The following is a 25,839-nucleotide window of genomic DNA, read 5'->3' as shown; positions in this document are numbered from 1 at the left end:
TACCGAGGGGCTTTTCCCTGCCACCAGCACAACGACAAGTCACAACTCTCACTGTTTTCGGAGACAAGCTGGCTTTGAAGGAGTTAATTCCAGAGAGGAAGAGTGTATATGCACTTTGCTCTAAACTTACCACCCACTTCCTAAGGGTTCCCTCCTCCCCGCCACCACCACCCTCGAAATTTCAGCTCACTCGCACTGCAACGCTGACACCGAGCCCGGCTGCGCCGAGATCCCGTTACATCCATTTCGCCGGGGTTCACAGCACCAGTCAATGTCAAAAACAAAGCTCACTCACTTAATTTCCCCCGGTAAATTGACTGGCGAATCCATTCAGCGATCCCGGTTCCTGACATTTAAACCTGACACTGTGTTTTATCCGGCTCCGTGCACTTTCCCTCCTTCCTCTTCTTCCCAACTCCAGCGCTGCGGCACAGCCCGCGCGGCTACGCGCACCCGCGACTGTCACGACAGGCGCGAGGCGACACGCTCCGCTCATCACTTCTAAAAACCCCCGGCGAGTTGCGGGGCGCACACGCTGTCCCCTCCGTACCTCCCTCCGTCCCTCCCTCCTCCTCCTCCCGCGGAGAAGCCGGGACCGCGCGGCTCCTCCAGCCCGCCGCGGCTCTTTCTGCCACTTTGCGCGGGCCTCCCCCTCCCGGTCCCCCCGCGGGGCACCCACCTGGGCGGCGGCGGGCGGCGTGCGGCGCGCCGGGCCATGGAGCGGGCTGGCGGAGCGGCGGGCGCGGAGCGGTGCGGAGCCTCCGCGGGCGCGGGCGGAGTGCGGGGCGCGCTGCTCGCGGGCTGCCGCCGCCGCGCCGCCACCCGCGCGGCCCCGCCCTGCGCCGCCGCGCACACCCCGCCCCGGAACGGGGCGCCCCGCGGGCCGCCCCCGCCCCCCGCCCGGGCACCGCCGGCTGGACACCCCCCCGGACCCCGGCACGGCCGGGAAAGCGCCGGCACAGCGCGCTCGCGGCTCCGGGGGGGAGCCTCCTGCCCGCCCCGCAACTTTCTCGTCTCCCGCGGAAAGTGGCTGTCGCTCTCCTGCTGCCTGACCGACTCCTCTGCCACACAACCTCGGGATTTCGGTATCGGAAAATAGCAGTGAGAATAATAAAAAAGCAACCACGAGGTGCCTCTGATAGGAGTTTGCACCAAAACGTAGCAGAGCTCCCGGCCTGCGGAGGGGGGGGCATCTCCCCTTCCTCCCTCGGCCGCGCCTGGGGACCAGCGGTACCCCTGTACCCCGGGCAGGGGTCCCTTGCCAGCCCTGCCCGGGGACATCCACGGCCACACGGATCTAAGGCAGCCGAGCCCTGTGCACGCAAATCCGCTGTGTTTGGGTCTGGGGCACCTCTCAAACGTGGGGTACGCCTCACTCAGAATAAGCTTCACAAACTTAGGCGGGCGAGCTCCAAAAAATGCTTGTCCAGACTTCAGCACCCAAACTCGACGCCCAGTCCGTGTGCTCTCTCTAACCTAAGGACTGCCACAGACCTGGTGCCCTGTTTTCCCTTCCCCAAAAAGCTCCCATCCATAGCATATGCTGAGTTGGATCCCACAAAGATCATCGAGTCCAACTACTTCATCTCAGGCAGCAATATTTGGTAAAATCTCTCCCCCTATTTCAATAAGATTTTTTTTTACATTTTCACATAGTTTCTGAAGACAAAACTGATACAGAGAGTAACTCCTCAGTTACTTCACGTGCAAGTACAAGAGCAGACGGAAGCTGCCCTACACCATTCCCAGCAGAACCTCCCGTTATGTGCAGGAGTCGGGGCTGTCAGACAATAGCCCCATTAGTGATGCTGCTGAAGAACCTCACAAGAAGCAAAGACAAAGGACCCAATTTAATGACAACTTGTGATCTGATGTTAAATGGGATGCGATACGGATTGCTTTCCACCCTAAAGTGTTTTCGTGTCAGATAACAAATTTATTAATGGAATTTTTTTCAGGTCACAAAAATGTGACCCCACCCTCTTATGAATATTTAATAAGGGACTAAGGGCATCTTTTCCAAGACCCTAAATCTGCCAGAAACAGCCTACATGAATCAGAAAGCGCCTGCCTCTTAAAGGGGCATGGACGCCCTGAGCAGGTCAGCACAGACAGGGCATGGGAACAGCCAGGATTTATCCGTGTTATATCTGTGCAGAGTCAAGCACACAACGTACACACACACCCCCGACACGCTGGGAGCTCAGCAATAACATAAACCATAATGCATGCAACGGGCTAGTAATAATTATCACCTGTGCTTAAGAGAAATCCTTCCTGTCCTGGACTTCAAAGTAATCTCGAGGAATTTGGATTGCTTTGGGAAATATATGACAGAATACACAGACTTAAACTTTTCAACAGTTTCTCTTGCGGACCACCTCCTCCTTCCTGCTGTGTTTCTACGAGCATTGCTGTGGCAGCATTCCCAACAGCCCCGACGGCGAAGGAGCAGCATTAGGAAGGCTCTGAGTGTTAACACACCCGGACCAACTCTGCAGCCAAAATGAGCAGGGGGTGTGTGCCCAGGCAGTCTCTGCAGACCACCAGAGGATGCTCTACAGACCCCAGTTTGGAAATCTTTTGATCCATTTTGTCTTCCTCAGCAGAAACTTCTCACACACACGAGCCTCAATCCTATTCTCACATCATCAATTCTTATTTTCCAGTGTCACCATATCCAGGCACACACAGCTCAGTCCAAGGCCAGTGCCCTCCTTCTGCTCTGGTCACCGACTGATCACACGCCTGTGGGCCAAGCTCTGCCTTACTCTATTTATAAAAAAAAGGGGATTCTATGAAGCCTACCACTTTGCTCAAGGCATTTCTCTTCTTTCCAGGGGCAAAGAAAAAGTGTAATGTCTCAACGCAAGCCCAAGGCTGCGAGAACTACATGTGAAACAAAAGCACAGTGCTGGCTCTGGCACTGACAGTTCTCCCCAGTCTTGGGCAAGTCACCTAGGAATTTTTGCATTTTTAGTTCTTTTTTAATGTCTCAGATGTTGAGGATGCCTCCTTCTCTGAGAGCTCAGTTTGCAGTGTTTCTGGCCTGGCTTTGCATGATTTTCAAGGCAGTCAATGGCCTCAACATCTCTGCCTCCTCATCTGCAAAACAGGGATAATACAACTCATTTCAGGATCTTCTGTAGACCAATATTTGCAAAACACTTTGAAAAATGAAAGGTGCTGTCTAAGCACTGAGTGCTGGCCACAGAACCTGCAAGCCGTATTTTAAAAGCGTTTTATACCCTTTCATATAAAAGCTTCATACCTGCAAGCTCAGCCAACATCTGCTGTGGGCTAAAAACTTCAGCCTTAGTAAAGGAGATGGTAGCACTTGTTAAGTAAGGTCACCATGAAATATAATGCATTTCTAAGCCAGCAAAATATTTTAAAAGACCAGGAAGAACCATAAACTCCCACTTTAATTCCATTCAATTATGAAGAGTCATCACAGACAGAGACCATCAGACAGGGATGCTCAAAACAGAACACATAAAGTAATACATTAAAAATAACTGGGAGAGAGCGCTGCAGGCTAGATGGCTATTTGGCACTGTGTGCACATGGGATCTGATCCATATTGGGTGGTAGTATCTTTCACTTAGCTGAAAGAAAATAATCACTGGATACTAAGCTCTAAGGTCCAAGTGAGAGGAATAGATTATGCATTATGACGAATACAGTGGAATAAATGATTTTGCAATGCCATTATTTTACATGTACACTTCATTCACAGACTTTTGCAGGTACCTATCCGTGCAGAGACCACGGACTTGCCTAAAGAAAAGCCTCAGCTGCCTGCAGGGCAGGAGAGGAAAAAAAAGAAAAGACAAGACATCCACAAAGTGCAATCTTCTCTAACCAGAGTCAACCTGCCCCAAATGAGTCAATTTTATGTCTGGTCCTAATATGAGGCAATTTCTACCTAAGACAATACATCTGCACTTAGTCCTCGGGATGTTCCCCTTGGCAGGCACAGCCAAATAGGTCCCACTTTGCTCTCTGGCAGCTGGTACTGGGCCAAATCCTGTGCGCTGCTTCCCAAATACAAATTTGGGAGTAATTCAGCTGAACTTAGGTGCCAGTGCTGCTGTGGCACAGAGGAGCCCACCCGCCCAGCGGGGCCACCGCCAAGCCTGGCAAAGGCAAGTGCCAAACCAGGCTGCTCAGCACTCGGACTGGAGCCATGGGCCGCTTGAAAAGCAAGCTGCCGTTTGCAGTTCTGAGGGAAAAAGGCCGTCTTGGATACTATTCCCACTCCTGGATCCCCAGGCCCATTTTTGTGGGGTTAAATCATATTTTCCTGTTTTGAGAATGCTTCATTTTCCCTTGTTGCTGTTTGAAAGACCTACAAAAACAAATGGGGAAAACAACTGACTAAACAGGAAACAGTGAAACTTATAACCCACAAAGTGCTGAGAAAAAGGACAAGTAAACAGTTTTTTTGGGTCATTTTTAATAATCTCAGCTAATGCCCTTATGGTAAAGTATCTTCAGGCAGAAAAGTGATTTTTACGCTGATGGTGTCTAACAAATCAGAACGCCAAAGCAATTAGCATTTCAGTAATCCTTGTGTCTCTGTTGCTCTTTTTTTTTTGATGAGAAACTGTCATTTTTCTTACTGGCCCTGCAAATTCTGCATGAACAAGGCTCTTTAAATCCCCTCAGTGTTGTACCAATGGTTTAAATTTCACTTCATGGCATGCTTTAAATTACCATTCACATCTTCATTTAATGCATCATTTTATAATGCCAGTGTTACTAGTTAATTTATATATACACAGCAGGATGTGTCAACATTCAGGTGAGTTATGAATATGATTGTACAGGAGTTATGGAAGACATTTCAGCAAAATTATGGTTCCCTCTAAACATAAAAATATTAATAATGAATCAAACATCACAGGTAAACAACAAATTTTATATAATTGCTCCCTCCCATGCTTCTAGATAAATAAATAAATAAAAATGGCATCGTTTTTGCTCTGCATTCATATTTGATTGATCTTAATAAATTGCCATCTCCTTTCCTAATAAACTGTAATCTCTTGTTTCCGCCACAAAGTAAAATTTATTAGCACACTCTTCTACCAGCAGGTCTGCATCACTCACAGCACAGTGTGCAAATTGTTCCAAGTATGCTTGGGCATTATTCATAATTTATTTTTCTGCCCCAAAGTACACAATATATTGAGAGGTAATCACCACTAACTGTTCTCAGTTACTTTCCCTAATTATGTGAGATGACATTTATGTCACGTACAGTAGGGGAAATGCTGCAGTTTCCACTAAAACTCCATTTTTTTTTGCCATGGGTCGAAACACAGTGTTCACACAGAGAAAACCTTCTTTGGACAGGAAAGACTGGAGGTGGTATCTGGTAGGAGATGGCAACACCTCCACTTGAAAAGAACAAGTCCTGTCTACCAAAATAACCCACTGGGCATGACAACAGCAATGGCTCCGAGAGGAAAAGTAGGTGTTTTGTCGTGATGTTAAAGTTGCCATGGTAAGAAAAAAAACCACAGAATGAAACATCAACAAAACAAACGTCAATCAAACACATTTTTGCCTGTTAAGTATTAACCAGTGAACTCCTGGCCACCCCAGATCATCTCCTGCCCAGGGTTGCAGTGCAGGCAGGCAGGCACTGCGGGCTGGAGCCACCCCAGGGTCCCCAGCTGGGTGTTTTGGGCTGGATTACCCCTCTTTGGGGGCTGGTGTGGAATGCAGTGCTGGAAGCACTGCCCTCTCCTGGTAATCTGCCTCTCTCATCAGGAGACTTAATGCTTCACCTCACTCAAAAGGATCCTCTTTAACAGCCCAGGTCTGCTTCCACAACAACCCAACCTACACACAGGAATTTATCACCTGAGATATAAATTAAAATAAAACTGATTAACTGTGGGTCCCTTTAGGAAAAAACACCTATCAGACTATTGTGCTCACAGTCCAGGAGCGCTGAGCTCTGTATTCTGGTACTCCTGTTGAGAACACCCTCTATCACCACTGGGCATTGTCATTTTTCACTCACTCTCTTGGGAACGCATATCAGAACATTTTCAATAAAACACCTTCTTAGTAGTAATGGGCCACTGTTCCCATTTCAGTAGTCCCTGAAGTTTCAAGATACAGTTTACTTAGCTGGCTCATAGTTCCAAGTTTTCTTCCAATATTCAAAAGCTATTTTTAATTTTTTTTAAAGAAGGCAGCCAAGGGAAGAGCTTTTTCTCTTCTTTAAAAAGCAAAACAATTAAGTTGATACATGCAACAAAGCAACTCGAATTATTTCCTAAAGAGGTGTTTAGTCAACAGCCCTCGTGGTTAGATAGGAGTGCACAGAAAAGCTGTGACACTGCTGGTGCTACATAGGGATAGAGTTTGGAAGTGGCACTGGGATCTCTGCTCCTGCTAGAAAAAGTACTGTGACTCCAGGAATCAAATTCATATGGAAAAAGAGCTTTTTAGGAAGCAGGGCTTGGTGAGGAGGTGTCCTCATGAACACCACCCTGTGATGCACAGAGTGCTTCTCCTCTTCCTCACTGTCTCTGGGTCAGGAGCATCCCCTCACTAAGCCCAGCAGGATGGGGAAGGGGGAGGGGAGGAGGAGCTGCTGTTGTTTTGGGAAAACAAGACTGCAGGGCAGGAGAAGCCCCAGCCTCAGCATAGCCATCCCCTGGCCTTTGGCCACGTCAGTCATTTTGATGGTGCACATCTGGTTCCACATGGGCGAGAAACAGGCAGCCGTGCTGGCTAAGCAAACACCCCAGCCACAGGACTTTGCTCTCCGATCCCTTGGGGTCATCCGGCCGGCTCAGAGTCCTTTGTGCATAACTAAGCAGGGCTCACTGTGTGCTCTAGGCTTTTCCTTTGTACTTCCACTCGGCCCTTCACAGCGCAATGCCACGATCCATCACTTCATTCCAAATAAATGGGCCCAAACTCAACTCAAGGACAGGGTCCTCCCCTCCTGCCTCCCTTCTCCAGGCAAATGCGGCTCCTGTCTGTGAGGAAGAGTTATGACCCATCAACATTTCCTATCCAAATCCAGCTTCTGCGTATTCCAATCCTTTCCCCTCCCCAACCCTGAGCTACAAGAAAAGAGAGGATGCTGAGAGGCAGCAGGTCTTGGAGCTGGGAGAGGATGTGGTGTGGCAGCCAAGACCTGCTCCTTTGCTGCACCCATTACGGCAAAAGGTGAACAAGCAAATAAAGGAATTTTTCTGTGGTCCCTTGAAGACAAAAAAATTGGCTTCCTGTAGCAAGAGAAATCCCTCAAATGACTCTAAAGATCTGGGGTTGGAAAAGCAGAAACTCACTGCAAAGTGAAACAGGAGAGACAGAAATTGATCTCTGGAAGGAGACAATTCTCTGCCCCCAAATGCAGCCCCTTCTGGGGTGGACGGTGGCAGCAGCTTCGCCCTACAGAGCCCTGAAGGAATTCAGGACACCTGAGGCACCAAATCCTTCACTCGAATGAAACTGCAGGGTGATTAAGCAGAGAGAATGTAACTATCCAAACTGTAATTTGGCCAGCACAATGGATCTAACACCCCTATTCTTGGGATGAAAAAAAAAAAAAGTACTGTATTTGAAGTTCAAAATCTAATTAACTATTTGAGAAAAAGAATTCTGTTTTTAAAAGAAAATTCCTAACAATATAAAGAGAATTAGTGCCAAAGTTTTTGAAGAACCGCATAAAATGGTATGAAAAACGTACGATATTGTAATAATAGGAATGACTGGATTTGCTCAAATGTTCCTTATACCTTATAATACAAGAATAAAATACAGTGTAAATCCTTCTATCTACGTAAGTTCCCTGTACAGAAAAATCTCTCCTTTAATAGGTTTACACCTTTAACATGTATTAGTTTGGAAAAGTCCTAGGGTATAATTACACATCTTGGCTTGGCACATTAATAGCTGTTCCCTTCATTTACTGATTTCTTTTACTGGTCAATTTGCTATTTTACTGCATTGCTCTTACAGCTTGGCTTCCCCCCTGTGCAGGGAAGGGCAGAGGGGCTGAGCTGGCCATGGGCTGTGTGTGCTGCCGTGGGGAGGTGGCTTTTGATACCTTGATCCCAGCCATCTGCATGCACGATGCTCATCTGGGATGTGGCATTTGCATCCACGTTTGCCAGCAAGCTGCAGGTCACAGGCAGAAGGAAGCAGATCTGCCCTCACTTCCAGGAAAATCTGTGTAGAAATACATTCTACAGGCCCAGGAGAGAACGAGCCAAGCAGGGCTTCTCCAGGGTTTAGTGCCACCTTGTTGGTCTCCCTCCAGTGCCCCACAGAGCACTTGCTGCTGCCCAGGCTCCTGACCCTGCATCCCTCCCCTCAGCGTTTTCTCCCAAATCCCCTCTGCCACCTTTCATCCCTCAACTCCTTCCTTGCTCTAGGCCTTCACTGTTGTCTCAAATTCTGCTCTCTGCTCCCCTGGAGCTCCATCCCTATTGATCCTCCTCACCTTCTTTCTCCTTATGGCTTGAGGAGAGATGCTCACCTGGGACAGGATGCTTGTCTCGCTCCATCACACACCTGGGAAAGGACCACTTCCCCATGATGGAGAAGGGACACACCTAATGATCTGTGTTACCAGTCTCCACAGGTTTCCTTTGCATCTCTCAGCTCCAGGCTCACGGCAAAGTTCACATTTGCTAAGCCTCCGTCCAGCTTCTACAGGTTTTTTGACAGTTTAAGGGTTTTCTTGTGTTATAGTGGAGCCATTCAGTTAATGGCTTCTCAGCACTGCCATTATAAACCAGAACTTTTCAGGTGTTTATTACTCAGCTTTAAAAATTGGCTCTATGCTGAAATTTGGCAAACGAAGTGTCAGCCTAGGAGAAAATTTTATTTTTTGCCAATTTTATACTCTAAAAAAAAAAATGACCCCATTTTGGCCTCCATAAAAATGCAGCTTTTGCTGCCTCAATGACAACAGTGAAGTAACAAGTCAATATTGTAATAGTGCCAGCAGAACTGAGTGATTTAATGCCTAAAATTGCTTTGAAGGTGAAGAGTGCTATTGAGCTGCTAATTATTAACTATTATTACTGATCCTGCCGCACAACAAAGATGCAAACAGAAAACAGAGGGAATATGAGACATCACTGGAAAAACAAGGCAGAATCGGAATGAGGGTCCAGCACTGAACACGGAGGAACTGGAAAACAAGAGTCAGGAGCCTTGGCAGGGTGGGATCCTCCAGCCAACACAAGAAGAATGAACTGATATGGAAATATTATTTTTCGTTTTCCGGGACGGTATTTCAAACACAAATAAAATACAAATGACACGGTGTAGCTTGCTCCATGCCAAAGCTAGCAACAACATGGGATCAAAATCAGTTCTAAACCAAGCTGAACTGAGGTCAGTAGGAACCTCATATTGCTCAGCTGAAGCCAAGAGAAACTTTGCCATTTAATCCAATGTGTAGAAGACAGAGCCCTGAAGGTGCTGAGGATGGGTGACCTTGCCTCAGCTGCCCAGCAGTCAGACATCCACATAAAAACAGGCTGGAAATTTCAAAGATCCCAAAAGACTTACATCCTCCAAATCTTCAGGATTCTTTCAAATCCCATATGCACAGGGATAGCAGCATCCACATCACACCCTCCAAAATCTGACCTAGGTTGATCCTAGGTTGACTTGGCTGTACGGAGGGAAAACTGAGTGATCTCCACTCTGAACATCTCCAGCCACTCACTCCACTGTGTCACCTTCTGAGGGGACTGTGGTTCCATAGCAGAAAGGTGACAGAGGGAGTATTTCTTCTTTGGGGGAAGAGTGAGGACTAGGAGTTGAGTGAGGCCAGGGCACGCTGCCATTTGGAATGTGCTGTACACCAAAGCAGCCGTGAAAAGTCATAGGGGCTGCTTTCAAACACAGTAAAAAAGAAAAAAAAAACCCAATTTATCTTTCTGGAAACTTTCTGCTTGTCTAAGTGGCAGCTATTTAAATACAATTAACAAGCAAATGATTTTAAAATTACAATACATTTAGTAAGGCAGCATCACAAACAATTTGCATCTCATTAAAGTGTTTGAAGCTGGAGAATCAACCTCCCAAAAGGGCTGCACATCAAGTGGGAAACCCAGACACAGTCAACAGCTTCTGTACTGTCCTGTGACACCAGACACATGCTGGGAGGACAGCAGAAGGAGGGGCTCAGTGTCCAGCTGAGCCCCTGGCTGGGCCACTCCCCTGGGGAGTTCTGGCCACAGCTCTCGGCACAAGGACGGATGCCACAAGCCACAGCCTTGCTGGAAGTGGGTGTAAGACGAGGAAGGAAGGAAGGAAGAGGGTGTGTGTGTGTGTGTGTGTGCGCATGTGGGACGGGCACTTTTTAATATACATTAGTGAACAAAGAGTTTAAAGAGATTTCAAGCTATTTACTCAACTCTGTATATAATTAAAAGTTTATAGATTACACCGCCACAAACCTTCTGAGATTGCTGCCGGATCTGGACACACATTAATTCCCAGGAGCCTCCTGCAGAACAATCCCATACCAACATGTGCAGCAGGAAAAGCCTCAAAGAAGTAACAGTTTTAAATGCTTCCAATTCACTTTCAACTGTGATTTACTGCGGTGGTTCCATTTAACCTGGAGGATTCAGAAGCACTTCCCAGATCACATACCACTTCCCCTCGTGCCTTTGGCTTCCTTTAGAAAGCCAGGCTGATGCACCTAGCCCGCCTGGATCCATCCTAGGACACAGGTTTTCCTAAGCACAGCTCCAAAGGGATACCTGTGGGGGCCAGGGCTGCTGGTTTTGCTCTCAGTGCAGCTCCTGCCATACAAGACCCTTCTGTTGTAGCCCACGGATGGGAGGGACCTGGCAGGAGGCTGGTGGGAGGGAAGGAATATACACAAGATCTCTACAGGTGATGCATGAACAAATTCCTAGATGAATGAGGAATGCAGCTAAACAGCCTTAATTTCACTTATCAGAAGACTTGAAGGTGAGGGTGTCCACAAGAGAGGATGTCCCTGAATAAGTCACCTCTCAGGATCAGCCTCAAGCGCTGACACTGCCAGCACTGACCTACGTTCCAACCACACCTTTAATCTAAAAGCTTGCCCCAAAGTACTGCACAAACTGAAAAGGCACAAACAATACCTTCCCTAGAGTTCAGCACAAGTTCTGAAACAACCTTTTGCTTGCTGTGCCTCCAACTCCACGGGCTGTGGAGCTGCACGTGACAGTTGTTTAATGCTGCGCAGCACAGTTATACACAACGCTGGCAGGGGAGAGCGAGAAGAGAGTTTACAATTGAATCTGCAGAGGAAATTCGGGTAAGTTGAATTATCCATTTGGAAGCTGGCCAAGGGCTGGGACTACTCCCAGAAGAAGCGACCGGTTTTGCTCGTCCTTTGAAAGGCAGCACCTCTGAGCTGCCCGTGGCTCGCACTCGCTGCTTCTACGAGAGCAGGGCCAGCACATCCTCTGTGCTCTTCCTGGCAGGGGGGTTTTCCTGGGATCCAGGGGTCTTGGCTCACAGCAGCGGCAAGGGGCTGAGGGCACTGATACCCTGCAGTGCCTCTGCAAGGGGGGTGGCAGCTTGAGCCTGGGAAGCCCAGTAAAAAGTGAGATGGAAAAAAGAATAACAAAAAACAAGGTAAAAGCAAACCAGTCATCATCAGGTGCATTCACTGTCTGAGCACTGCACACCAGAGAAGCTCCAGAGCCCTTTCGGTGGTTCCCAGGTCTCTCCATCCCTGGTGTCGTCATGACCAGCGTGTTTCACCCCAAAACTTCCTGCCCAGAGATGCCACCAACTACTGACACAGGCCTTGTGAGCTTCTTTTTCAGACCTGTGGTTTTGTAGTTTGTCAAAACAGGATACTATTTACATTTAAAATGTGACGATTTAAACAAAGGTGAAATAGTTACTGCTGTTTTAGCAACCAGACGTCAGGCTCTGCTCATGCACACGTATTTTTTTGTTTTTAAAAGACCTCAGTCCGCTTTGCCAGCACGCTCTCCCTGCGAACCTGGATGCAAAGACAAGTGTCTAAGCAAAACAACACTCACTTTCTATGAATTACTGAACATGTGTAATTCATTTATCTGTAATATTGTGCTAAACTCAGCTCCAATTAAACAAACGAAAACACCTGCTTAGCACACATAGATCTTTCCATACCTCAGGGGAAGACACATCAGTGTGCTCTGTAGTACAATCTGGCTCAGAAGCCTACACTAACAATGCAAAGCTGGGATTTTTCTTTTTTTCTTAAATGCACATAGGCAAGGAGATTAAAAAAAATACAGACAGGGAGATATTGGGGATGGAGTATTCGTGTTTGGTGTTTCTATCTATAGCACGTGCAGTTCTGTGATATTTAAGTGCTCACTGGGGGCTTCTCACGGGCAGCTGCACCTGAGGGCATGCATCACTCCAGGAAAAAAAAGTGGGATAATGAAAACTTTAAAACACACATAACTGGCCCCAGATATTATGATACTGTAAAACTACCAAAGAGACCTCGTGTTGACAAATTTATTGAGCTGGGGAGAAGATGTTTCTTTTTCTTGCTCTGCTTCTGGACCACAGGCATCCGGCAGTGCCATGGGACATCCCTGTTGTCCCCCGACATTAACGGGTTAGAAACACACTGCAGTGACACACTGAACAGGGTCACCCCAACAGAGGGGCTGAGACCACCTCAGGCACCTCAGATACCCCAGCAGCAGAAATGAGACACGGCCTCATCTGACACACGGTTTGGACCAACAGAGGGGTGTCCCTTTGGGGGTGCCTTGGAAAGAGGGGTGCCACAGCTGGTTTGGGAGCCACGGGTGCTTGGCTGGGTGCAGCAGCCGCCATCAGCAGAGTCTGCAGCCTGCCAGATCCCCTACACTTAACTCATTTCCTATTCTTTACTCACTGCCTGCAGACAATAAGCTGTCAATCAGATCCCCACCAGAACATTTACAATTATCTTCCCTCTCCCGCACCTCAGCATGGCCCCGTGCGAGCGGCTCCATCCCAAACTGTTCACACATGAGCCATTTGCAACTCTTCTGTCGCCAGAACTGCCCCAACTCAAGACGCAGGTTAGGAAATTGAATTTCCTTGTGTTTTCAAATAAAAGTACTGTGGTGGCAAAGCACAGAAGCAAAAGAACAGGCTTCCTACAGGTGTGAGGCAAAAGCAACCAGGAATGGAAAAGCTGCCCCAGTAATTACTACAGCATTCTGGGCAAGGAAGAATGCTGCTTACTGCCCTTTTTTTTTTTTTTTCCCCCCAACAAAATCAAAGTTACAAACTGAAAGGGTTTTTTAAAATTATTTTTGTTCTGTTTTTCTTCCCCTTTTTTTATTTAGGACAGGGTGGTCCCCTCCACTCACTCCTGCAGAATTAGCAACAAACCACCACCACAATTTTGCAGCTGGCCTTGTGACCATTGCTGAGCTCTCCCAGAAGAAATTGGTTTGTTTTTCCTCTGGGTAGACACAGATGAGTGAAAGACTCAAAATGAGCACACTTTCCAAGTAAAAAATAACAGTGATGCAAGTCCTAACCATACCTTCCCTTGTAGTGGCAGTTGCTGACAACGTGATTTAAAAATATCTGAACTATGTTCTGCATGATGTTAATGCTCCTATTCCAGAGAGAAATCCCCAATACCTTCGGGGCACTTTCCAAACACTGAAGCCTGAGAAACTGTCCAGGATGGGCCCATTCCTAATAGCACTGAAATCATTGCCATTGCTAAATTAGGAGAAAATCTGGACAGTCATCATTCACTGCACTGTGACTTCACTGATTTTCTGCTCCACTGTCTGCTCGAGGGTCACCGTGGTTAACGGCAAGGAGATATTCCCTCTCCTATTAATTGATCTGGACACAACTTTGATGGCTGTCAAACAGAAAGGCAACTAGTGCCATCATGGCTTTTTTTTTTTTCCTTTTTAACTCTTGCACAGGAAATTTCTACAGCCTCTTCTGATGAAAAATAACCTGTCTGATATTTCCCCTCTCCTTTAAAATGTTTATCCTGCTCTGAATCTGCAAAGTGTGATATCATCAAGGAAGGTCAAGCTTCACAGGAGCTAATGGCTCTGCTGTGTGCTCCCACCACTTTGAAAAGACGAACAATAGTCCCTCAAGTGCTGCTGCCGGTGGCACAGCAGCAATTCACCATGGAGGGTGAGAAATCTGAAATTAAAATAAACTGCTTAAAACCTGCAGATAGAGAGGAGGATGCAGGAGACAGAATAAAATGGGACAATCTCTGAACCCAATCAACAAAGCACTCATTGTTCCAGTTTAAGGCAAGTAACACACCAATAAATATTGAGCCAAGGAAGTTAACCTGTATCCACAGTCTTTGAATAAACACCAAAGCTAAAAGTAAAATCAGTGCCAGGCCTTTGGCTCTTGCCAACTCGTGCTTTACTCCTTCTTGCTTGGCTTTGTTTTTACTTTTGGGGATTTTCTTTGCCTTCTCTCCTGTTATTCATACCTTCCTGTAGGAACTCCTTATCACACAGGAAAACGACAAACAGAAGGAACTGCCAGCGCACAAATCAAGTCAGTTGTGTTCTGCAAATCCACCTGGGTGCAGGTAACTGGGAAGAAAAGCACCGGGCAATTCACTGATTCACAGCCCCTGTGAAGCCAGGGGAGTCCCCATCTCCTTCCCACACCCCTTATCCCCACGGGTAACCTGATGCAGTCCTGCAGACCTCTCTAACCATCAGATCCAGCTCAGTGTTTACTCTGCAGGATAGCAGAGGCAGCATGAGGCATCTCTGCAAGATACAGGCACGTTCATCTCTCTTACAGAAGTTTGAGCATTCAGCTCTTGATCTGAGTACAAATAAACGTCCTGGTTAGTTCTCATTTTTCCTCAAGTGGTTTATCCACTCCCGTGCCAACACCTCAGCCAGTAATACAGGTTTTCACAGCAAGTATTAATTCTGACTTCACTTTTAAATCACATTTTCTTCATTTGAGCATTATTATGTTCCATAGAACCAGGCGTGCGCATCATGCAAAAGGCATTCTGGTCCACAGTTGTGAATACAGCTGTGTAGGCAGAGTAATATTTGTTTTCCAAGTAATTTGTGCACATTCACAAAATTACAGCTGTCTGCAGTTCTCCCGAAATATCTGCCCTGATGTTTACAAGCCATAAAATATAATCTGCCTTTTTCTAGAGTTCCAACCAGTAAAATTGGAAATTTCTATATTTACATGTACATTATTATTTTTCTTACAGATTGGCTACTCCCCGTTACATACTGGCTATTAAGCCCACATAACATCAGCATTAACTTGAGGAGCCACTGCCCTTAGACAACAGTGGACAAACCTTTGTGAGAGACAGAAGGGCCTCTCTAATGCACTTCATGGGTCACTCATCATGTTGCATTTCATTCTTATCTCACAGGAACCATCCCCTGAAGACCACATGAAATGAAGGTATGGACTACAAACCAGCTCAGGGCAACAGGCCTTGACCCAAAAAGAGCTCATGTTGGGATGGACAGGGAAGGTTCGTCAACTTAACCTATGTCCACTGACAACAGTGACCAACCGTCAACCACCAGGTCGTCACGCATCTGTTCTTTAAAGTAAAACCAACAGGACTAAAATGATTAAATCTGCACTGTAGCCAGGCTAGGCTGGCTCTTGGCATCTCCCAACAGGTTTGCTTCAGATATTCACCTGAACTATTAAGAGTTAGCGGAAGAAATTCTACTCATTTTGGGGTTTGGTGTGGGGGGTTTTCCCCCAATGAAAGATGGGAAATTTTTCACAAGAGTTTCTAAGTTTTGCTTTTTTCTTGACAAGACCCCAGTTTCTTTCAGTTCCGTTCCTAGCTGTCTGAATGCACAAAACGCCGGTCCCTTGGACAGCAGAGTCCTTGGGATGAAATCTTCCAAGCAAATGTGGAAACGTGCACTGCACCTGCTCAACTGACTCAGCTCAAAGTCCAGGAGGCAAACCATGAGCAACTCTTTGGCCCACAGTTTTGATAAGCAGTAAAATGAATAAAACCAAAAAGAATCATCACAGAATGGTCTGGTTTGGAAGGGGCCTTAAGGCCCATCCAGTTACAAGGCCTCTGCCATGAGCAGAGACACCTTTCACAAGACCAGGTTGCTCCAAGCCCTGTCCAGCCTGGCCTTGAACACCTCCAGGGGCTCCAGCCACTGGAGTGACTTTGGTGTAAAACTGATTTGAAAGAAAAATCAGAGGTAGGAAGCTATATCCATCTCAGTGGGATCCCTCCACTCCAGCATACTCCCTGCATGCTGTCACTTAAATCCAGGACAAATCTGGCCCAAGCTGCTCAACTCAATGCTGCAACCCACCCAAGAGGTCCACACAGATGCACTGATGTCGTAAAAGGCTCAGCACTGAGATAAAGCACAGGTTAATAACTTAAATCTGCAACTGCTTAAAAAATGTCAGGCAGTGACAGAACTGGCAAGGAAGCACTGAGCTTTGATAATTTGTACTGCTTTTAACACCCTCAATCCGTGTGCTTCACTGCATTACGTACTCCATGCACACTGGCACATAGCATGAGCTACGCAGCTGCAACATGACTCTCATGATACAACACGATGGAAAAAACTTTCTGAGGGGCCAACGGTACCGAACTACAGCACCAGTGACCTCGGTGGCACTGGTGACCTCATCAGCTCCGGCATGAGTGTCTCTGTCTCCTGGCTCCCCTCCCCGGCACCCATCGCTACCTGAGCTCCTCCCATCATCTTCCCACCCCACTCCAAAGCAATTTCAAAACTTTTTCAGCTAGACACACTAAACCCAGGATGTAGATTTTCCAATTAGTCTCTGTTTAAACATCTGTTGGTAGACTGCATTTAACATTAGTTATTTGAGCAAAGCGCAATTTGATTAGGCTGTCTGAAACGGAGCCAAAGTCTGCAAAATAATAGCTCAATTAAATTTTGTTTTGCTTTCATTTGTCTTATACTTTCCTGAGTGTGATACAGTTGCATATAATCAAGTAAACTAATTCCTTTCAAAATGAGATATTTCGGTGCTTTTTCCATCTCCTCTTAAAGTTTATTTAATAATCTATTCCATCTCCTCCATGCTTCATCAAACTTCAGCCTGACACAAAGTACATTTCTTTCTTGTGCCTTCAGTCTACTTTAATTTTCCAGGCTTTCAGTGACTTGAGATTATGCGCCATTAATGTTACACCTTAAATAGATTAGTAATTTATAGAAGGCAGATTACACTTATCAGGCAAATAAAAACATTTCAGCAACACAACAGCCTTTTCTCTGCACACACCACAAAATATTTTGCCAACCTGACGACTCAGCTGTAAAACTGTCAAGCTCCAAAGCCACATCCAAGCAGCATTTCCAATTGTTTCCCTGGGTTTAGTTTCTACTTATTCTGTTATGTTGCACTTGTTGCCCTGAAACTTCAATATTAGCGCTAGAGATTTAAACACATGAGGCAAACAGCTGTTCTCCTCCACTCCAGCAAGCCAGATCAAAATGCCTTCTCTCTTTCTCTCCTGCTTTTTTTTTTTTTTCCTTCTTTTTAAACAAATTGCTGTAACTCAAGTATTTCTGGCAAAGTTGATAGTTTCAGGGCAAAATTCTGCTCTGTGCTCATCGCTGCAGACTCCTCCAGTGCAAACTCCTCTCAGTCGGTGTGCGAGGAACACCAGCAGTTCCTCATCCTGATTAAAGAAACTTTGCCTTGAGGATTAAAAAAATAAATAAAAAAGTCACATCAACTTAGCTGCTATGTAGATGTGTCTATGATTTAAATTAAAACATTAAACATTTAAACATTAACTTCTTTCACACTTCTGTTAAAAGAAAAAAAGAGCAGCAGCATGTACTCTTTGAGAGAATTCTTTTATCGGAGATTTTTGATACACAGTACTTTTCCTTTAGTGTTTTTTTAACATATTTGTTGCAAAGTGTGAACACAAAGGGACAAGCTGAAATAGGTATCTGGCAGGCTCTTCCAGCGCGTGCTGCCGAAAGCCACAAGTACTACTGCAGTTGTGAAAAACCTGTTATTTTGCTGCAGGAAGGCGAGGGACTCCTCCAGCACTCCCTGCCCTGCCACTGGCAGCTCTTGAAAATATTCCTGCAACACAATAACCTTAAAAACCCAGAGGCATCTCAAGTCCATGGAAGTTCAAAATGGGATATGTCCTATTTAAAATGTAGAGAGCTACTAAATATGACAACCATTTGATGTATGAAAATTATTCACAACCAAAAACAGACAGTCTGGAAATAGCTGGGATGACTTCATTTAGACAGAATTACCCAAATCTGTTTCTAATATACACAGTACACATAATAAATTTTTACAATATGACAAGGAAAACAAACTTAATAAAAGTTCCTGATCTTTTGTTACACAAGCAAGCTATAGCCATGCTATGTTTATAATATTTTGCCCATGATATCACAGCTCAGTAACAAAAGCTAAGCACCACACAAAACAGTTTCTAAGGTATGACTTCACCTCGCCGTGCCAGCACTGCACCCATCAGCCCGGGCAGTATCACCGTCCCCAACCCACAGCCTGTGCTTGCTGGGTCATTTTTGACTAAGAGTTTCCTTTTCTCCTTCTCGCAGGCTCCCTCTGCCTTGGGAAGCTGTGGATCTCTGTGACGAGAGTTCCTTTTTTTCCAACTACACCAGGACTCATCTGAACGGTAAGAGATTTTTAGCCTATTTCCTTCACTCCTGGTTATTTGACAAGTGCTTGAAAACCCTGTTATAAACAATCTCTGTAGGAAAACAGATGATGTCTTACGATCACAGAAGGTAATTTTTTCAAGAACCCAACTTTTTGAGCATTTCCCAGATGCACCGCGTCAATCTTCCTGCGTTCGAGTATCTCAGCTGGTTTTCCAGCCCGGGCATTGTGCCAGGCGGGCCGGACTGCCCCTCATTGTCACTTCTGTTCGATGGCACTTGCACCCACTGCTGTTATTCCAGGCTTCAGGAAATTTTCTAACCACTGGACAGGCTCCAGCACGACACACTAATAAGTTGCAGATTGCAGCACTCTAAGTGTGCGTGTGTGTGTGCGTGTGTGTGTCAGATCGGGGCCACAGTTTGTAGGAGGGAGGAAAAAAACAGTAGTTCAAAAATGCTGCCTACTCAAATTGACAGAAAAGTGACCCCTGCACTTCATCAGAAATTCCTGCAGACTGACAAAATAAAGGAGTTTGCTTTTATCACACACAGTAAGACTCATATGGAAAAATGGAAACACTACATCACTCGACCTTAGGTTGCCCCCTTTTCAACCGCAGATGAATATTATGTATAAAAATTGTAAATCAATTTGAGATGTATTAAAGGAGATTCTCTTTTTCTGTATTAAAGGTAATACCTATTAATCTCGAGATTTATTTTGTAACGTCAAGTAAATGAGAAAGACTTAATTTCCGTAACTGAATTTTGTTACTCTTAAGTCTCTTTAGCATCTCTGCATGGTGTTCATAGAATTTCCTACCCTTTGCTTTGCATCAGGAAATAATGAGCAAGCGGCACTTACCCAACACTGAGTCACAAATATTTGCCTACATTAACAGAGCATTAAAAGCCATTTTAAACAACTTAAGGAAATTGTGCTAGCCTTTGAACTGTGATTCACTACTAGGAGAAATTAGGAAACTTTTCCTCTTCTAAAGGCAAAAATCAGCTGCCGCAACCTCCTTATAATATCATTAGGTCCTAGAGCTGTTTTTCCTCTTACAGATCCTCACACAATAGATTTCTTTGCTTAATGAAACTACTTCTGAAATTTTCCTACACTCAGTGTTGGGTACTTTGAAATTTCAATCCTTTCACATCCTTGAACTCTCATCAACATTTCTTTCCAGATTGTGTCAATAAAATTGATTACTTGCAGTTCTGAACTCTGTTCTGCACATGGAAATAAAACAATTTGTTTTAAAGTATTTTCTGAAGAAAGCAGGACTTGGCAATCATACCTCCAAGATCAAAAAATAAAGAAGAAGAAAGAGGGACAATCCAACCAAGCGAGCCTTGCCCACGAAAAGCAAAACAAAAAGAAACCTCTCCAGCAAACAAAAGAGAAGTGAGGTCCTGATTTCCTGATTTTATCACAGCAGCAATGCAGGCTCAATCCCTGACATCCCCGCATCATCAGGCTCACTGCTGTCCTCCGGATTGATGTATCTCCCTGTCGGATGTGAATGATCTTTTCGGATCATTAATATGTTCATTAATTTGTTATCAATTCTGGCTCGCTGTACTTACAGCGCTCGGTACCGCGGCTCGCAAGTGCCTCGGCAGCGCCGTGCAAGCACACACGGACGGACCCCTGGCTCCCCGCTTGTTGAGATGCCTCATACCTACAACCGATCTGTTGCTTTTACAAGTTTAATCTCGGTATTAAGGAGCTGATTGTGGAACCATGTCGCTGTAACATCTTCAACCCAGCTGTACATCATATAAACCGCTATAGGAGGGGGCAGTCTCCCATCATTCCTGGCAGCAGCACATACCTTTAACTCCCTAATCTGTAATACTACAAAATACTGCTCTCATTTCTTCCCAAGCACAAGTGGACTACCAGCAAGGGTCCAACAGTGTTATTCCTAATTACCTTTTTTTCACTCTTGATCCTGTGGCGCTCATAATTAGTTACCTGGGGCTGCAATCCAATTTGAAGTGATGACAAGAAAGTGATCCATGAAAAAGTAATAAGTTAAATCCAATTTCAGCCTTCCTCTAATTAAATGCACATGGAACTAATGACTCAAACCCTACCATTTCAGTGATAATGGTAATTAGCGAGGTGGGAGTCACTCTCTTTTTTCAACACTGTAGGTGTAAACCACAAGGTAAAATGGCAGGAGCACTCTTAATTACATGTGTCATTTTGTCAGCAATTTACACATTTCTGACCAGTCAGGAAGGTTTCATTTGTTTTCCCCTTCCCCGAGGTGGGTAAGGCACATTTGGGCTCAGGCACTGCCAGCCCCACAGCCCTGCTTCCAACCTGGGCAGAAATTACAGTTTTTACAAACCTGTTCTATAAATGCTTAATGTCAAAGCAGAAAACCTGCAAGAAAATGATACTTGGGAGCTCTAATATGATACAGGGCTGAAAATGAGAGATCCTGGCTTCTACTTTGCCCCTCAGGACTGACTTCTTTCCAACACTCAGATGCCAAACTCCCAAATGCCCCAGCAGAGCTGCACACCTCAACACCACTGAGGGCCTGCAGCTCTCCAACTTTGGGCAAGTCACTTAATATCTCTCTGTCAGGGTTTATGTGGCTATAAAATGAGAATAATCATGTTTGCTGACAGTAACTCACACTGCCAGCTCTCCCAATATACTGCTATTTTCCTAGAAGCTTCATTTTTTTGAATCATGATATTACAGGAGAATCACAGGCTTTTTTAAAGAATAAACATATTTGTCACCTTTCTGCTCAGTCGAAAAAGCTGGAAAAATTGAATAGTAAATGCTTTAAAAATATATAAAAAGGCAGCAAAAAAGACCCATAGGTGTCATGAAAAAAAACCCCTCAGTATCAAAATTTTTAAGCTGATCAAGTAATTTTGAGGATCTGACTCAGATTTTGTTCTGTTTGTGGGGTGGATGATGTCTGCATTTCACAGACACATTCCAAGAACTGACTAACACTTATAACTGGGCTTAGGGGTGAAAAATAAAAGAACTAAGGGGTTCTTCAGTAGAAACCAGCGAAACTCAACTTTGCTTAATTTCCAAAATTAAAAACAGATAATGAAAGATTTGAGTGAAATTTTCATAGGCAAACTTTAAACCCTGCAGAAGCAAAATCCTGACCCAAGCTGAGTTGGTGCCAAAATTCCCATTGGCTTGACTGAGGCCAAACTGGGATCAATTCCCGTATTGAAGGGTGAAACAGAGAGATACTCATACAAATAGAATAAATACATTTGCAAATTTACTTCTTCTGCCAAATTATCTGCTGAGACAATTTCTCTACCAGTTGTTAAATTTACCACTATGTAAAAAAGGTTCCCTGGGTGTAAAACCTGAGACAACACAACTGAGATTTGTGAGCTCCAAGTGAAACGGAGCATACCCTGCCCTTCACCTCTCAGTGTTTATTATGTTGTCAAACTAATGATTCCTAATTTCATAAAAAACAATAATAATAATTTCCCCCAACATCAAGCTACAGTGATTTTTTCCTCTCACCCTCTTCTATTTCTCAAGATACTGGAAAGATATATTAAGATAATATAGCATGCAAATTAAATTCTACAAAAGCCCAGAGAAAAGGCTGCTTTAAAAAGCAGCGGTATGCAAAGGCGAGGACAGCTCTGTCCTCTCAGCCTACCCCGGTCTCACCCTGAGAATTTAAACCAAATTCAAGTTCTTTTCTTGGCCGTGACTTAAAGGGAAGACTTATTTTTTTTGTTTTGCCAAGCAAAAACAAAAGTTTCCATCCCAGTAATTTCATTACTTCTTCTCTCCAAACACATGCAGGTTAATGATCAGACAAGAAATCTCATTTAATAACATAAAAAAAGTCAAGTGATTGGTTTCAGTTGCGAGATACTGATTTGGACATCCTAAATTTGTTTTGAGTCCAGTATCCAACTTCCAGCTCAATGCAACACACAACATTTACATCTTTAAAAAAAATTGTATTTTTAGTATTGCCAAAACACACGTGCACTTTTACTTTCTTGGGAGAAAAATGTGTCTCTTGATTTGTTTCCAATCTGTGTGCTTTTGCCAGCACTAAAATGCCTGAAGAACCAAAATGAATAATCGTTAAGAGCATCGGCAATTAAAGCTGCAAATTTTAATCAATACATCTATTAATACAGATATATTTATCTTGGCCAGGAAAAATGTGCACATTTTCAAAGTCCTAAGCATACCTGGTCTGTTAAATTATTTGTTTCCCAGACTCAAGGAAATCCAATGTATATGGAAAATATATTATCAAACAGCCTTTAGTCTTTTTTTCGCTTCCAGTGATTTTTGTGGGACTGATATTTTTTATGTTCTTTCCCCAACTGCTGGTTACTAAATCCATTTCTTAACTTTCAATTTTCTTTTGTTTGTGTCATCAGGCTGCGAAACCGGAGGTCCCTGCCAAATCTAAACCACGGCAGTGTGCGATAGGCTCAAAATGTGAGTCATCGTGTATTTGGAGATTTGGGGTTTTTCAGCTATCAGCAGAGCACATCTCCAGTCCTGCGTCCAAGTTCGTATACACTGAGTATCTCATGATTTGCTAAAAGCAGATCTTCAGGTAGAGTTGCCAAGATCAAGAGACCCCCTAAAAGGATTGCAGGAGCCTGCTGTCATTAAACACTATCAAAGACACCATGTGTGGCCACAGGATGCTGGGATATATTTAAGTACCGTGGCTATTTGACCAGGGAATAAAGAAGGAATAGAGGAAAATTATCCATGAGGTGACAACAGATTAGCTACACAGTATATACTAGATTAATTTTCTGCATCTGTTTGTGGCAGTGGGGTTTAGAGGGTGCATTTCCAGCCCCAGGACCGGCCTCCTCTCCTGGGGCAGGCAGGGCCATGGAGCATTTCAGCAGGAGAAGCAGCAGCCCAGGCAAACAGCGTTCCTCCCTGCTCCATGCAAAGCTCCCCAGCACTCGTGCTGGGCGCTGCTCACCAGTGCCCTCGCCAAGCACAGCAGGGATGAGCGATGCCTATGGTGTTCTTGTTATACATGAAGCCTGTTTGTCACAACAAAACCCAGGTGACTGCTAACTGCTGTTGCTGTTGAATGAGACATCTATCTTTGTAAGTGAAGCCCAAAGATAACTTGTTCATTATTTAAACAAACTTGTGAAAAACGGGCACGTTTCCCCCCCCCCCCTTGACATTTATTCTATGTACTCTCAGGAATAGGTATCACCTCGTCGGCATGGCCCCATCTGACTTCAGGGGGTGTGGGTGCTTGTGTGGGTGCAGTTGTACTCAAAAATTCTACCCCCAGCAGCACCATTTCCTTTCAGCAACAGATTTTCATTACAGGGATGCACTTGGGGATGTTACATCCAAGAGGACTTCCAGTATGTTTCAGAACCGCAAAAGCGCCAGGAGTGAGAAGGGGGGAAAAAAAAAAAGACTGGGCAGTCATTTGAATCAGTGAGTGACAGGCTGGGCCAGCTCTCTGTATACATTAATAAATTAGAATTTTAATTGTGTCTCTGACTGCAGGAGCTGCTCCAGTACTTTAATACGTACCAACAATTGGCTATGTTATGGAATCCGCTATGTGGCCTTCACTGTTGACCTCTGCAACACAATTCCCAGTCTGACTACGGAAACTGTTTGGTTTGATCCTTTCAACTTATTTGAATCCTGACAAATAAGCTCACAGCTGAAAGGTCAACACAGTCATATTTCATCCTCTGGAGCTATTCTTAAGACATCTGCACAACAAAGCACTTCTTTTAGTACCTGACACTGGACCTAGCCAGCACAATCTCTCATTAAAAATGTCCCCAGTGGAAGAGTCTATTAAAAGGCATATGGATCAGCTATGGATTTACCAAATAAAATATTTTTGAAAGCATTAATGTAGCGCTTTGGATTATGGCTCTCGACGCTGCCAATAAAACGTATATTTGCCCAATGACAAAATGCTTCATACTTTCCAAAAGAATAACAGCCTGGCTGTAAAGCACGAGGTGTTGTCCAGCAGCCGGAGCACAGGGGTGGGAGGAACTCATGAATCTTAATCCTACCTCTAAACCCAATTCCCTCTGTGATCCTAAGTGAGTCGCTTAACCCACATCCCTCAGTTTCCCAGTCCAGAACTGGGATAATGCTACTTACTTATCAGACCTTCCTTCTGGGGATGTTTTGGAGATTAGTATTTGCAAAATGCTTTGAAGATGAAATCACTACACCAAAGCTCGACGTTGTCCACGCTGGACCAAGGGCTGCAGTTAACAGCTATTCCTCACTCAGGCAAAACTCCCCTTGAAGTCCCCATCGGCTTTATTTGGGTAAGAACTACAGAATCGGGCCCTCTCACTTTACTGTCAAGGCCTCTAGCGATGTTGGCTTTACCTTCCATATTCTACTACATATTTAAAGAGCCTAGGACCCGTATTTTTGTAGGAAAATAATCTGAAGCACATATAAAAGGCAAGAGAAGCAGCAATGCTGTCAGGGAGCTCATGGTGATAGTATATCAAACTAAAAAAAAAAAAAAAAAGTAGAAAGAGCAAAACAGACATGAGTTTGACAACGTGCTATGACAACAAGAGGAAAAAAAAAAAAATCCGGAAAGAATTTGGGGCTACAGAGGCTGAAGCATCAGATATAGAAGAGAGAGATAAGATAAATGTCCCAGCTACAGGGCTTTGTGCAACTGCAGCTGAACTGCTGCATTCAGGACCTTATTATCAAAAATCCACTGACATGCTGCAATTGCAGAGAGCACTAATAAAAGCAATAACCAGCTGCAAACCAGCAAAGTGGTCAAGGGTCTGGAAGTGCCAGTTTACGAAATACATAAAGAACTAGATACATATAATTTGCCAAAACTGGCAAGTACATGTTAGTATCTCAGATGTTTGAGGAGTGTGAACACGAGGCAAGGCAAGGGACTGACTCAGTATTTATACAAGCAGTATTACTTGGAGCAAGAGGATGGAATTAAAGTGGTAAGTTCCTGAGCGTGTGCTTTGTTATGGAAAACTATCCGAAGGAAAATAATAGCAGTCCCACCATCCCTAGGGATTTCTAACACTAGAATAGCAAAAAAAAAAAAAAAAAAAAAAAAAAAAAAAAAAAAAAAAAGAAAGGAAAATGTGATAC

At 44.7% G+C, this 25,839-nt stretch overlaps 1 protein-coding gene and 1 long non-coding RNA gene across 20 annotated transcripts in view; one reads left to right on the top strand and one right to left on the bottom strand.

The window, feature by feature from the left end:
- The window catches only part of FOXP1 (forkhead box P1), a 383,544-nt gene that overhangs the window by 86,487 nt on the left and 271,218 nt on the right, over positions 1 to 25,839 (bottom strand). Inside the window, exon 1 of one of the 19 annotated variants that reach the window (XM_032121332.1) lies at positions 680 to 743. The exons of 17 other annotated variants lie outside the window; for them this stretch is intronic. The gene's annotated coding sequence lies outside the window, so the exon portion shown is untranslated. Of the gene's footprint in view, positions 1 to 679; positions 744 to 25,839 lie in introns of those variants that run through there. One more of the 19 variants, XM_032121333.1, reaches the window with a different exon arrangement.
- Positions 17,893 to 25,783, top strand: LOC116449628. Its single transcript, XR_004242471.1, has 3 exons — positions 17,893 to 18,700; positions 23,109 to 23,169; positions 24,229 to 25,783. It is a non-coding gene; the product is annotated as an uncharacterized LOC116449628 (long non-coding RNA).

The sequence above is a fragment of the Corvus moneduloides genome, chromosome 11 (assembly GCF_009650955.1).
Source record: "Corvus moneduloides isolate bCorMon1 chromosome 11, bCorMon1.pri, whole genome shotgun sequence".
Lineage (NCBI taxonomy): Eukaryota > Metazoa > Chordata > Aves > Passeriformes > Corvidae > Corvus > Corvus moneduloides.
This window is presented reverse-complemented; position numbering and strand designations above follow the sequence as displayed.